The sequence below is a fragment of the Leopardus geoffroyi genome, chromosome B1 (genome assembly GCF_018350155.1).
Source record: "Leopardus geoffroyi isolate Oge1 chromosome B1, O.geoffroyi_Oge1_pat1.0, whole genome shotgun sequence".
Taxonomy (NCBI): Eukaryota; Metazoa; Chordata; class Mammalia; order Carnivora; family Felidae; genus Leopardus; species Leopardus geoffroyi.
The window spans coordinates 87,216,722-87,232,521 of NC_059327.1; positions in this window are offsets into that span (position 1 = coordinate 87,216,722).

Here is a 15,800-nt window from a genome sequence, read left to right on the forward strand (position 1 = left end):
ATTTTAACTTATTAACAAAACAATTTCAGTCAAGATGAGGTCTTTTGAATTACTGTTGATTTGCATGGTTTCTTTTTGCCACATTCTCATATGAAATATAGCAGGGCATTCTCTGTTCCACAGTTTAATTAATCTTTCAACTCTATTTATCTGTTAGAGAGCAGAGATTTTCAATTGCCTTAAATAGAAGACAACATTAAAACCCAGAGCAGGCCAGAAAAGTCCAAGCTAAGTGAGTATTTCACTTTGAATGAGGTTGTTTAGGATTTTAAAGTCCTCTAACTTCTGATCTTCAAATGTCTTTTGAAGATGAATTGTGGGCATGCCAGTATAATAGGGTCAGTCCTCAACTGACTGTGGGTAATTGAAGTGCACAGACAATAACACCATCTCCTCTCCATCCAGCGGGTGTAATCCCTCCACACGCCCACCCCTCACCTACTATTTGTTGGAACTCTTAACAGGAAGCAAAATGACATTGTTCAAGTTTCCTGATTAAGTTGTCTTAGTCTGTTTTAGGCTGCTATAACAGAACACCATGGACTGGGTGCCATGTAAACAACATAAATTTAATCTCTCGCAGTTCTGGAGGCTGGAAAGTTCAAGATCGAGGTGTCGGCAGATTTGGTTGTTGGTGAGGGCCCACTTTCCGGTTCATAGCGAAATTCTCGCTTCGACCTCAATGGTGGAAGGGACAAGGGGGCCCTGTGGAGTCTCTTTTAAAGGCACTAAACCCATGTATAGCAGGCTCTGCCTTCATGACCTAATCCCCTCCCAAAGACCTCACCTCCAAATTCCCTCACCTTGGGGATCAGGTTTCAATATATGAACTTCGGGGGTGGAGAGACACAAATTCAGTCCAAAATTTGTTCTCTGATGTGTGGTGAAGTAGAGGACTGGGTAAATAACAGGAAGGAAGAGAGAAAAGGAGGACAGTGAGACATAAAGTAGACGGCTGAACTGTCTACACTGCCCTGGTCACTACATTGTTCAATCCTGAATGGAGCTACCCAGACCCTACTTTCCCTGCCTGGCCCATAGGCTCATCAGCCCAGAGGGGCTTCTGCTTGTCCGGGTAGGAGCAAGCCCTGAGCACCCCAATTTGGCCGCTCAGTTGTCAAATGGACACACGCAAATATTGCTTGCTCTTTGGTACTCTGGAGGCTTTTGTCCCAGGTTTGGACCTTTTGTGGCATCTGAGGAATCAATCTACCTTCTCCCTGGTGCCTGCCAAGCCAACCTCTCCACCGCTCCTTTCTCTGGTAGGAAAGATAAACGAAAATCCCATTATTCAGCTCCTAGTATTGCGGTGGCAGTTTCCTTTGAGCTTCTTTGCAAAACCCTGCTCGCTTTAGAACTGTACATCATATTGGATCCATTGAGAGCCATTATTTATCTGACAGGATATTTATAAAAGCCAGCATTAGCTGCAGCTCCAAGTCAATATGTTTCTCTCTTGCTGACACACATCACACCAACAGGCTTGAAATATTTAAATACAATAGTCCCTTCAAGAAATCATTAATTTTTCTATCACCGCTAGAAGTGATAATTTGATGAAAATGGATTTAGTTGAAATAGTTGAGCTGACGGGAGTGGATACTTTCAAGCGTCTGGACTTCAGAGACGCCTGCGTGAGACCCAGCGAGGGTCCAGTGAGGACCAGAACCCGGAGCCCCAGGCTCACCCCCCCCCCCCCGGTGCCATCCCACCCACTTCAGTCAGGAGACCCTGAGCTCTCGAGGAAAATGTTTAAATATCAAGGGGAGGAAATGAAACAGGGGACGAACCACCTCATTACTGCCCTGCCTGTCTCTTTCTGTCCCAGCCTGTCTCCCTCCTGCTTCTCTTCTCCCTCACTCTCCTTTGCCCTCCTCTCTCTTTTATCCCCCCTCTCTATTTTTGTCTGCCTCTTCCCCTGGCTTCGTCTTTTGCTCTTTGATCTTCCTCTTCCCTTATTCATGTACCCTGCTGTGTGTGGCTGCACTGAAATTGAGGGCAGTCTTAAGTGTCTGCCCCACTGTCACCACTCTGGAGAGGGGAGGGACCAGGGAACAGTGTGTGTGCCTCTGGCCATTGGCTCAATCCTTCCCCAGGGTTCTTCATGCATAATCAATGCAGAAAGTTTCCCTGACCCTTCACATCATGGGACAGGGAGTCAAACTTTGAAACCTTCTGGACGGATGAAGGACTTGGACTTTGACAAGATGTACAGTACCTTGTGTTCCTGGATATGTTTCCTGACCGGAGGAAAGAGGTCTGTGCAATCCTCAAGCTAGCATTATGTCCTCTACCAAACCAGCTTCATAGATTTTCTGTACCAGAAAGTGCTCATCATTGCTTTGAAGGTGAGGCCAGCGATAAGATAGGAGACACATTTTGCTGTAGTTCTTGATGACAAATCCTTATTGAGGCAGGAAAAGGAAAAAAAAAAAACCAAAACAAAACAAACCAAACAATTCACCACAGAGTTAAATGATCATGTTGGGTCAGCCTTGGCATTTTTCTCTCGACCAAGTTTATAGTGAAGGAAACCAGAAGCCCGGGGGAGCTGTTGGCAGGATGATGAGAAGGGCCCTCCATTTCCTTCCTCAACGGTGTCCACTCTCAGCAGTGCTCCCAGGACTACCAGCCCTGTTCCTCCCCTTTTGCTCCCTTATCAAAACAATCTTCTTCTGTATCCCATTCCTTATGTTCTTTCTTCTGACCTAGCGTCAACTATAGTTGTAATTAACTCTTAGCTCTAGGCCATTCAAGAAAAAAAAAAAAAAGAAAAAAAGGCAGATAACTACTTAAATTCTGGGTTCAAACATTTTACAACATACTTGGGATTTAGCTGGAGAGAGAGAAAAATGCGAACAGCTACAAGCAATATATGATTAAAAGTGTAAAGAGTAAGCAAAGAGAGAAGTTCACACCCAGCTGTACTGGAAAAAGGCACAAGTAGGATGTAGGCATTTGAGTAGAACCTTGGAGGGTGAAAGTGAGTGGAAACTATAGTAAGTGGAGGGGAGAGAGGAGAGTATCTTGGGGGAAGGATAGAGAGGCAACAGAGCATCAGTAAGGGCTTGGCATTAGGATAGAAAATAGTTTTTGAAAATGTTACCCCTCTCCTGAGTATTTGCTCGCAAGGAAGAATTGGAAATGGAATAATCAAACCATTGCTGGTATGGCCTTCAGGCTCCAGGACAGGTGGGTAGGAACTAGGTGCATGGGCCAGTGGTCCTCATTTCAATGTGTAGACGGGTGATTGTGCACCTGTGCCTACAGTGAGTTCTACAGAGGAGCCTATCTGTTTAGCCACTTACCATGGCTTCTTATCAATGAAGTCTGATAAATACAATGTTCCTCCGTCTCATTGTCTTGGGAAATATCATTGTTAAACTCCACGGGGCTTACTTGGTGCCAGTTGTGAGATGTATCTCCTGTTATTCTTGCTGAGAAAGCCATTTAATCTCTTGTTTCAACCTCAGAGTCCATGAACAAAGAAGTGCTTTAAGGTTTAAGAGTGCCGATGGTAGCATTCAGGCGTCAAACCATCTTTCTGGGTTGACTTAGCTCAGTTCACTCAGAGGCATAGAACATCTGAACTGACAAGGACCTTAGAGATCATTTAAATCAGTTTCTCAAACTAGTCAGACGGTCTTGGAGATTTGTGAGTTATCCACAGAATTCTTAAGTTTTGGGTTTTGACTTAGACAATCTAAAAAATAATCAGGCGGTATTTTAAGTGACCACCTTATTACCAAGTCTTCCTCTTTCAGTGCCCGATGGTATGGATGACCAAGTTGGCAATAAGCATTCCAACTTTAATTATGCTGGCTGGTGAATGAAGAAGAGAGGTAGCCTTCATATACAGAAAATACATTTGAATCAGTTGAAGGCCAGATGGTATTCTGAAGCTACATGTGAACAAGGATTTCATGACATTTCAATATGAATGCCTCTCCCCAGTATCCTCAGGTAAACTTTGGAGACACTTGTTTGATGTCACCCACACCTTGCCTTGCATTACATAGATTAGGCTAGTCAGCTGGGGGTAGTGAACAATTTTGAAACAGAGGATTTGCCCCGGAGAGAGCCCCGATTGGTCTCACGAAGGGAGAGAAAAGGGGACGAGGGTGGAAGGAACAGAGAAAGTAAATGAAGTCTTTGGAGCCTCTGAGAGGGTTGGGTAGGAAATTGAGGATGAAGAAGAGAAAAGCAGAGGATTTAGGCCAATTCTGACACAAGAAGTCTGGAAAATAAAAGGAAGAAAGGAAATGGGATTTTAAAGAGAGCTATTCACAGTGATAAATGGGATCTTCTTACATATTCTGGGACCCCAGAAGAATTAAAACTCTCAGCTAGAAGCTCAGCGCCACCAGGAATTAAGTGGTGATGGTGTGGGTTCACATCTTTCTCTTGTACTATCTGTGTGAAATTTTAATGAAGGTTGAGGGAGTTTTAAAGCTTTCGAGGGGCTCTGGATAGTTCCGTTGCATGGCAGACGAACAGAGGTGGGGTGAGGAGGGGTGAGGTAGAGGAGCAGGCTGCACACCAGCAAAGTATGTGGCAGGGCACAACTCACGGACATTTATCCAAGGAAAAGATTAAGATATCGCTCAAATAGAAAGAAAAGTCTGTTTAGCTTGGGGGGATTTTGAACATGGATCGGGGCTCATTAAGCAGATGACCCTTAGATGGAAAAGTCTGCCATTTCAAGTTCATTTTGAAGCCGGTGCTTGTCATGTTCCTGCTGCTAGTGGCTAGTTCTTCATATAATGGCATTTTTCATTTTTAGGGGCTTTAAATAGAAGAGTGTTCAAAACCACCGAAACTGCTCCAGGAGGCTATAGAGCTTTCAAAGAATGGCTTTCTCCAAGGGGAGGGAATCAAAGAAAAACCCTTCTTTCCTGGATTTTTAAAAAATTGGAGCCACTATGCTTTGTACTTTGGGGGACTCCGCAACTGTCCGTTGTTATATGATTGTTTTGTCATCAAGGCAGGTTGACAGGGCTAGTTCGATTCCACAAGCTATCTCAGTCAGAGTGATAAAATCCTTGGCCCTGATGCCTCTACCAGTTCTGTTTACCACGGAATGGACAGATGCTCTGCAACTGGGCAAGAACTCAGCAGCAATGCAACGCCATACATCTTGGAGAGCAAGATGGAAGCTTATCAAATTTCTCAGCCAGTTATGAAGTGCCTTTGAAATTGGTGACTTTTTTAAAATGATGGTTTATAGTTCCGGCGAGTGCTTTTTCTGAAAAGCGACCGTAAGACTGTATTAAAAAGCTACAGAAGAAACCAGTTCTTGCTAGACACAGTTATGTGGCTATGCCCAGCGTTTCTTTTCTTTCTTTTCGCAAGCTTCTGGATTTTCATGTTTTTTGGGACAGTAACCCACATTTGTTAATGAAATGCCTAAACTAGGTTATTGGTATTTTCTTTAAATGCGTGACTCTTCACTACCTGGATTCCAAACACTGGAAGCAATGAAGAAACTGTTTCAAACACCTCTTTGTCATTGCCTGGAAGTGTACATTTTCAAGATACTGGCCAAAGGCAAAGCCTTGTCTAATGGTGTTGTAGACTACTTTGTCTGCTTTTTCTAACATTACAGCATGCTGTGATGTCATTTGATCTTTTCCTTCTCCGAGCATATCATTTATGCACTGTCTGCCTCCTGTTTTCTTTTTTTTCCCCCACTTTTCTCATTAACCCATGACAAAGAGTAATGGAATTTGGCATCATTTCCATCATGAATACAGATTTGAACCTGGTCAACTAAATCACAAACCACTTCTTGCTCAAATAGATATAATATGCCATCTAGCTCAATATAGAGCCCTTGCAAACCATTGGAAATATATCTGTAAAACCCAATGTTAGCTGCTGACCCCAAATCCATTCTACCCTTTTTCCTTAGAGATCTCAATTTTTAAAGATTCACCTACCCGGATTGCTTTACCTCAAGGGGTACATATTGGTATGGTTCTGACTAATGAGACTCAGGCAGAAAACTGTTAGAGATTTCAGGGAAAGTTTTGCATTTCTTTTCTCCTTCATTCCACTCTTTTCCTCTTGTCTGGAATCTGGATGTGATGACTGGAGGTGCAGTAGCCACCTTGCATCCACAAGGCAACACGCGTGAGAAGGCCCGTATGCTAGGATGGCAGAGTGGGAACATGGATGAGCTTGGTCCCTGATGACATCGTTGAGCCACTTTATCAGCCCTGGATTGTCTACTCCTGGACTCTAGTTGTCAAGACATCTGGTTGTTTACGTTACTATAGCAGGGTTTTCTGTTATTTGCAGCAGAATACATTCCTAAGTGACATTCCCAGATTGTTTGAATTTATTCGCAGTTGTTTTTTCTTCAGTAAAGCAAGGAAACGATCGACGGCTTCTGTATTTGACCTTCCCATAAAGTTACTTATTATTATTAGAGAACCTCAGCACCACTTCTCTGAGTTAACTGATTCTGGTAGCCTTGTGGTTTCCTACTCTTTGGCCCAGGACCACATAATGTCTTCAGACTATGTGTAACGAGAGTCAGGATTCAGGTTAGGAGCTATGTGAAGCTAAGCATAATGGATGGTTCTAATTTCAACATGCTAACAGTGTAATTGGACACCTGGAGTCATTGTTATTTTATTAAAAGAAGCATTCTGTGGCTGATTGTACATAGCTAAATTATTTTATGGCATGTCCATATGTCATGCTCCATTTGATTTGCATATCATATTTTTTCTCCATTAGTATAGTCATTATTTATACGTTTACTATTTTATTAATATGTCCTCGAACCTGAATGGATGTAAATACTGACAAAAGTTACATAATAGCGATTTAATCTTAGTGATTTAGGATTACAGCTGTTCCATTGTGAATGAACTATGATTGTGTTCCTTTGGTTATATTAATTATTAGAAATATTAAGCATTCTTATGGCTATCACATGATAATTCTCTTATTTTTCCTGTTTTAAATTGTCTAAGAATTTGAGATAAACTTCTTGGAAGTGCATATCTTTAACCTACAACATATTTCATTTTAATACAAGATGTTGTTATTCAGCTAAAAACCCCCATAAAACTTAGAAGTCGAATCTGATGGTTGTCATTCCCCCCCCCCCCTTAAAAAATCTTTTTTTTTTAAACATCTATTTATTTTTGAGAAACAGAGACAGAGTACAAGCAGGGGAGGGGCAGAGAGAGAGAGGGAGATGCAGCATCTGAAGCAGGCACCAGGCTCTGAGCTGTCAGCATAGAGCATAGAATCTGATGCGGGGCTCGAACCCATGCACCATGAGATCATGACCTGAGTGGAAGTCAGACACTTAACTGACTGAGCCACCCAGGTGCCCCTGTCATTTCCCCCTTTTGAAAAGGGAACATATCAATGACAGTTGGGGTCTAAGGATGGTTCCAGCAGAATGCTTATTTTGTCATTAGAGTACATGATAAGGAGGGACTTGGAACTGAGGCAGGGGGGCAGGAACTGGAGAAAGTGGATTTGCTCTCCATAAAAAAGCAAGGGGAATTATTTTCCTGTTGCTATGGGGGGAAAAGAAAGGGAAACAATGAGGACTGAGCAAATTAGTGCATGTCTGGAGGGTACCTTGTGAAAATATCTGAAAGCTTTTTTTTTTTTTAATAGAACAGCTTTATTGAGATATAATTCACATACTATAAAATCCACTCTTTTAAAGCATGCAATTCAGTGTTTTTACTATATTTATCGTGCTATGCAACCATCACCACTGTGTAATTTTAGAACATTTTCATTGCCCTCAAAGGAAACGCTGTACCCATTGTGGTCACTCCCCACGCACTCTCCCTCCTGCCACTGGCAACCATGCATTTCGCTTTTGTTTCTACGGATTTGCCTTTTCTGCACATCTCATATAAGAAGAATCATACAAATGTGGTCTTTTGTACCTGGCTTTTTTCGCTTAGCATAATGTTTCCAGGTTTGCTCATGTTGTTGCATGCATCAATACTTCATCCTTTCTTATTGTGGAATAATATTCTGTTGTATGAATAAATCATAGTTTATTCATCCTCTCATCAGTTGATGGACATTTGGGTGTTTCTACTTTTTGGCTATTATGAATAATGCTGCTGCAGACACCTGTGTGCTAGTTTCTGTGCAGACTGGCTCCTCTGAGTCCTCTTCTTGATTTGGCCTTGATCTTGGCTCTGTCCTTGCCAAGCCTGCATAGCCCGGTGGTAGCCAGAATCCCGCTAGGTTACTGTGGCAAGAATCTCTCCACCTTTGACATCTAATTACCCCTGGTAACTGCTCAAATTCCTCAAATATTCTGCTTTCAGAATAATTCTGTTAAATTAGTTTAGCAAGAATCCCTCTACCCTTGATGTCTCCTCCTAATTTCCAACCACTGACTCCCTCACTCTGCTCATTGGCTGTAATCTCCCAGCCGTCCTTGCTGGGTTTGGAGTTGAGCCCCATCTCTCTCCCTGTTGTGACAGTTCTTGACAGTTATAGCAACAGTCCTGAATCAAGTCTTCCTCACCATTTTAGCAAGTGTCAGAATAATTTGTTCTTCAATGGGACATATATTTGATTTCTCTTGGGAATACAAGCAGGAGTGGAATTGTTGGGTCATAGAGCAACTCTATATTTAACATTCGAAACTGTTTTTCCAGACGGGCTGTATCATTTTACATTCTTGCCAGCAGTGTATGAAAGGTCCAGCTTCTCTACATCCACGCTAATGCCACTTATTATCTGCTGAGAAATGTTTTAAGGGAAGAAAAGTATAATAATTTATTTGGAGTTTGGTTGCTTTTCTGTGATAACGATTTCCTCTGACCACGCGAAACTTCAGTGAAGTCATCTATATCATGAGTGGTATGTGCGGCGGGCTTAGGGAAAGTGTTGGCTGGTCAGATCCTGGTTCTGTGGAGACTGGGTCCCGGGAGAAGAAAATGAGGCTCCATCACGAACAGGCGCTCCGAGAACAGATCCCAGAGGAAGGGCGCTCAGAGACCAATGGAGAATTGGGATGGGCTGTTTCAGTTGGTATCTGGGCGGCACATTTAAGACCTGGGTAAATACACATAGAAGAGTCGCTGTGAGTCCCAGCTGCCCAGTGATTCACTTCTTCCTTTTGCCTTTCTGTTACAAAGAAAAACATCTTATAATAATATCCTACTTGCGAAAAAAACCACATGTGCAATTATCCTTAAAACAAAGACCCTCTTCCTGAGAAAGGTACGGGGCACACACGTATTTTAAATAAAATGACCTCAATTTTGCTTTGGTAGGTTTTGTATATTTTGTTATATTGTTGGAATGATTAAATTTGCTACAGGAAGTAGCAAAACCGAGATTAAGAATGACTGTTTTGCGCAATATTCGGGCACAATCTGCTCTCAATCCTGTTTACCTCCTAAGTCTCCAGTTGCCTGTTCTGTTCTCAAAGGACAGAGAAGGAAATAAGAGAGGAACAAAGCCCTGTAAGAATAGGAGTTAGTGTCTTCCCTTCCAAACATTTGCTTTACCAAATGTGCTTGTGTGTGTGTGTGTGTGTGTGTGTGTGTGTGTGCAGGCACTGAAATGTGCTCTCTAAGCACCGTGTGGGCAAGATTATAAAAACTCTTCACAACCTCCACTATGCTCTCCACTGCTGTGGGGTTGGACACAACAAACACAGTTGATCGATTCTCCCAGCTTCTGCTCAGTCTGTTGTTAAAAAGCCTCAATACCTACACAGCTTTCTTTCTGTAATGTATGTTTTTTCATAAGTCAGATACGGAACATTTATTTTCTTTTGAAATAGGCTCTTTTATGGGCAAAATGTTGTAGATCAATTACTTCATTTAAAAAGATTTGTCTTTCCAGAAGTTGAAGAAGAGGAACAACAAAAGAACCTATAATCTTATTGATTAAAATTTTTAACTGAAGCGAATTTTTTTGTAGCACGGAGACTCAGTGCCTTTGAAGTAGGAAGTAGATGGTTTTCCATGAAGACACAAAGCTTTTAATTAATATTCAGAACAATTGATATGTATAATTTTGGTCACTGGAGGACTACTACAGTTTCCCATTGATGCAATAGAAATATATTGAGGACAACGAAAAAGTAATTAACAACTGAATATGAGGGTCATAAAGTTAAATTATTCCCTAGTTCATAGTAAGCTCTACACGCATACAGAATTATTTTCTGGAAGTAAGACAATACCGAATGTCATGTTTTTCTTCTCTAAATTGTGTATTTAATGCTTTTCTTGAACACAGATGACTCTGGGTGCAATAAGGATAATTAAATGCTGAGCAGATCAAGCTCGAGTATTGAGAGGCATTTAGGAATAATGATAAGAGATATAATAATAGATAAAAGAAAAACTGCTCTATTTAAACTTCCTCCTTCTGAAATGTAGATAGTGTTATTTCAACTCAGAAATCTGGAGCATTTTAGTGTTCGAAAGAGTCACGTGGAAATCTCTGGTCCCATTCAAAGAAATCGGAAACCTCTGACCCTTTTTCTGTAACCGACTTAAGTGGTAAAAATCGATAAGCTATTTATGCGTTGGTAGGCCAGCAAATAAAAACTCACTCATTTCAATTTCCTTCAGTTCAGCACAGCCATAGAGCACCTTGTTTTGTTTGAGATTCCTGGTGGTACTAAAAGACTCCGTCCTTTTCCTCGAGAAGCTTGGGAAGAAGCCTGTGTCTGTGACTGGGGAAAGCTCCGGTTTACGGTGCCAACGAGTACTTGACATCTTTTCTCCTTTTGGTTTCCGTAATTTTAATATGCTTTTCAGACTAGTTTTTTGGGATAACAAGGATGACAGATAAAATATAACTTGCGGCATATGACAACGCCCATTTGAGAACATGTTCTCTTTTTAGATGCAGTCCTGACTTTTCTGTCCCTGTGATTTGCTAATTACATAATCAAAAAAGCAAAAAGCCATGATTCTCTGAGGCACTAGAGGCCCCTCTAGAGGCTGGCGAGGCAGAGATGTTGTTTCACAGACTGTAATGTGCTGAGAGTCAAACTACAGCTTTTGAAGCATAATATGTAAGAGAACTTACAAGAGTAGGGACTTGTGTTTTGCGGTGTGTTTTTTTCATGATCCTAATCTCTCTCTCCAAGAGATGGCCTAAACGCTATGTCTGCTGCCTAAGTGAGTAGTAATGTAGGCTTTGAGTGAGAAGGGGAGGAGGAGACGTGGTCCTGAAAGAAGTCTATATATTTTAATTTTGAAAACTCGGCATGCTTGTCGGGAGATGGGGCGGATTGCAGGGAGATGGTGATGGGTTGAAGTCGAAGGGGCAAAAACCACTCAAAAGACCAACATTTCTGACCTCCATCCCCATCAACTGCATGTTGTACTGATTAGAGTGTCAGTTTAGTTATTCAGCTTCCCTAACATGCTATTATATCCTAGGACAGCCAAAGCTAGTTATTCCAATAATCATGTAATCAAAAAAGGGCGATAAGAGACATATAGAGCATGAGTTTTAGAAATGAGAGATAGGTGATTGAGCCTTTCCAGGTGTGGAAAGTGGACAGTGAGCTTTGAACATGGAGAGAAGAGGGTGTTGGGTTGAGTGTCTTGGGGTTGGAGAGTGGGTATTATAATCTGAATTGTATTTCCCCCAAATTCATATATTGAAGTCCTAATCCCCCAGTACCTCAGAATGTGGCTAGATTTGGAGATAGGGCCTTTAGAGATGTAATCAAGGTAAAATGAGGTCATATGGGTAAACCCCCATCCAATATGACTGGTGTCCTTATTAGAAGAGGCAATTAGGACACAGACATGCACAGAGAGAAGACCGTGTGAAGATAGAGGAAGAAAATGCCAAATGCAAGCCCAGGAGAGAGGCCTCTGGAGAAATCAAACCTACTAGCACCTAAGTCTCGCACTTCTAGCCTCCAAAACTGTGAGATAATAAAATTTCATTGTTTAAGCCATGCTGTCTGGGGTATTTTATAATGTCAGCCCTAGGAAACTAATACAATAGGGGACCAAGGAACGGAGACAAGTTCATAAGGAAAGCAATTCATCTAAGGCTTAGGTTAGGGTTAGGGTTAGGTGTGAACGCTGAGGCTGCCAGACTAATGTGGAAGGCTGCGGAAACTCATCCCTGACTTCTCAGGTTTGGCTACTCTAGCTGTGCTCTCCAGGAGAGCCTTGATTCTCCCTGTTCTATACCTGCTCTTTGTCTCTTAGAAGGAAGTGGGGAGAGGTTACAATACAATGGAAAAAGGGGGAAGGAGATATTTCCTATGGTCTCCATTGGGGCGGCAATAAAGAGATATATTTTGAGGCACTCGGGTGGCTCAGTCGGTTAAGTGACCGACTTCAGCCCAGGTCATGATCTCACGGTTAGTGAGTTGAAGCCCTGCATTGGGCTCTGTGCTGACAGTGTGTGAGTGTGGGCCCCGCATTGGGCTCCCTGGTGTCAGTGCAGAGCCCACTTTGGATCCTCTGTCCCCCCCCTGCACCACCGCCCTCCCCCCCCCCCCCCCCCCCCGGACCCCTTCCCCCCTTGTGCTCCCTCTGTCTCTCAAAAAAATAAACATTAAAAAAAAAAGGATGTATTGCCTATGGAGAATTTAAAACCAATAATAATACTGATTATGAGTTGGGCATACTTCTTATCGTCACCATGCCCTTGCCATTTTAAACCATGTCAGTGGTAAAATATTGCCCCTTCCCCTAAAGTAAAAATTTGGTTGGTTGAAATACTCAACAATTGCTGTGGTTACTGTCAGTTTTACGGATGTGTATCTTGGCATCCAATTGAACATGTTTTTTATTACCTCTCTTTTAATAAAAATTGCATTCTCCATGGAAGTTAATTTGGAGAAGTCCCAGCTACTTGTAGGCCTTGACACAGGCTGAGTCAGCTGTAGGCGTCGTTCGGGGAGTAGGTTTGTTAGGATTTGGAACTGATTGACCTCCCTTGGAGCCCAGTTTTTGCCTCCCGGTCTGATGGTACTTCATATTCTTGCTTTTAAACAGTAGGTTAGAAAGTAAAAGGATAGCATACCATTGTAAAGATGAAGAAAAGGAACTTGAGTTACCTGAATTCTGTCATGCTTTGCGACCAGCTGGAACTTTTGTGTTTAATATTTTAAAGGGGAAACGGAGTATGAATTGTGAGGTATAATATTTTTGTTTGGTAAGTGCACCTTTTCATTCATACGTGCAGTAATTTACTGAATGTGAATAGTATCACGGGTATTAAAAAAATTATTCTTCATTTTAAGCTGGTAATTTCCTAAAGGTACAGAACGCTGTGAGAAAATAATGATTATTACAGAAGAGAATTTTCTGGTATGGAGAAAAAGGATATTAAGAAATGATCTGCTCCAAGTGTTAAATACACCGGCTGCCCCACTGGACCCTCCTTGCTTCTATTCCTTTTTAGCCTCTCTGAGGAGAGTAGAACATTGATATTGTGCCTGTGTTCGAGGTGATGTTTAGACCTCATGCCCTTGGAGCTTAGATGCTAGCCAACTAGAAGAATGTAAATCATATTTCTCCACATTAGCATTATACAGACATTCAAACAAAGGGTGCGCTAAGGCCCAAAGTTATGTGAGATTAATTCACTCCTTCCGGCTCATTCAACAAGCGCTGCTTGAGGGCTGACCGTGTGTCTGTCATTTTGCTTGGTACTGAGAATACAAAGATGATTGAACCTAATCCCTGTTTTGAGAACTCCTAGTCTAGTAAGGGAGACAGATACTTGAAGCAAATAATTGCAACACCAAGTATAAACAAAGAGTATAGGATAATGTGCAAGTAACTTGCCACGGCGGGCAGAGACTGGATGATGGTTTTTAAGTTGTTTTGTTTTGTTTTTGTTTTTAAGGAGTGAGTGTTTGCTAGTAAAGAGAGGACAGAACGTTCCAAGGAGGAGGTAGAGATAGGGAGACAGGGAGGTATGGAAGCACACAGGGAGGTTGCAGGAGAGTGAGTAGTTCTCTGTTCCATGGACAGTGCGTGAGCAGGCTCCAAAGGCAAGGCTGGATGGGGGGGGGGGGGGAGGGGGTAGGGACGAGGTGCCATTCAGAAGTAGGAGAGGCCAGAGGAAGGGAGGCAAGTTGTCTGCCTGAAAACAAGGCCAGTCAGGTGGCAGGCACCGGGGCCACTGAGGAAGTTCCAGTGGATGGGCCCCAGAGTGACGCCCTGTTTCTAAGACATCCTTTCCACAGTGACAAACCATCAAGTGAACTCTGTCAAGCACATGTGATTCTGCCCTCACTGGGCTGACTCAGCCTGAACGCTCTACGTTGCGTATGCCATGCTGAGTAAATTTTATTGTATTCCCCATCCGTTAAATTAATCTGGTTTAGCTAATAAAATAAAAAGTGGGGGGCGCATAGTAACATATATTTTCTGTAATATAGTCTATTAGTCTATACTCCAGTTTCTTTGAAAAGCGAGTCTTTAAAACAACTCATTCTTCTTTCAAAGCAACAAAGAGAAGTGACGCTTTAGTATTTTAAGGGTTTTTCTGATGATGTCGGAGCTCCCAGCCCCACGGGGCAGCCACTTTTAATATTTTTGGCTGTTTTCCTGGCATCTACTGCCATATTTCTAAATCATCGAGGAGTACGCAGGCAGGGCTTGCTTCCTGTTTGTCTTCATGGTGTAGGTCGGGCAGTCAGGACTTTTTGCTGTGGAGCGGGAGGGGAACCTCAATGTTGGATATTTAGGCCGATGCGTGACTCTTGATTTCTATTCGGTGTGTGTTTATACTATGCCTGTGCAGAAGCTTCTGTGCACTGAGAGGAAAGGACTGCAGGAGGCCTGACTGTTCCTGCTTCTCAGCCTTCCCACTAATGCCCTGAGCCCCCCCCTTCCTCCCCCCCTCCCTCCCGAGATAATGGATGTTTGAAGTTCTTTCCTGGTTTGGGGGTCTGAATTGATTTTGTCTCTGGGCACTCGGCACTCAGCTTTCTCCTCACTCTGCTTCCTTGACTAGCTTTACATGTTCCGAACACTCGCTGGTATTTCTCATTCCCTGCTGCTCCTTTGACTTTGTGATTTGTGGATTTGTATCTGTTCAACGTTTGTTATTCTTACTTTGGTGTGGTTTTTAGGGAGCAGAGGGAAATGCGTGTAGTAATGCCACCAGGGTGAGCTGGAAATCACCGAAAAGCAAATCTGTTAACGATCACAACGGCCACGACAATCAATTACTGGTGTGAACTGTTGAAGGAACTTTCACATCGTTCCTTTCATTTCGATGCTTAAAAATCCCCGTGGGGATGTAGGAAGAGGTTAGTGTGACTGTTTCATGGGTTCCGACAAATGGGTAAAAGAACTGGTCCAATTTCACAGCATGAGTCGGTGGAAGAATTAGGACCGTAACCTGGTTTTCTGAGTCTCAGCCAAGGCTCCTTCCAGTAGCCTGGGAGGTTTCCTGGAGGTTCGTATTTTGAATAAGGCACGGTTTATCTCTTTTAGACATGAAACTGTAGATAATTTTTTTTACCAGAAATAGGTCAGTTCTTTTCCTCCACGACCATTATAACTTTACATCATTGCATATTTCTGAAGATAAGCATCTTTGCAGCATTTGTAATGTACTACTTGCTGAGCGGATCCTAAAAGCACAAATTTTCCCTGTGGGCTTATGATCTAATGAGACAGAGAAGACCATAAAGGCAGAAAATGAATAAGGAGAAGTTGAGTAATTGTCCTCGGGTAGACATATTTGGCATCTGGCATCATGTACGGAGGCATTTTGTGGTTGTTGAGTCTTCAGGCCCTCCTCCACAGCCGTTAGTTATGGGGAAGACATTTAAGGGGAAGGAG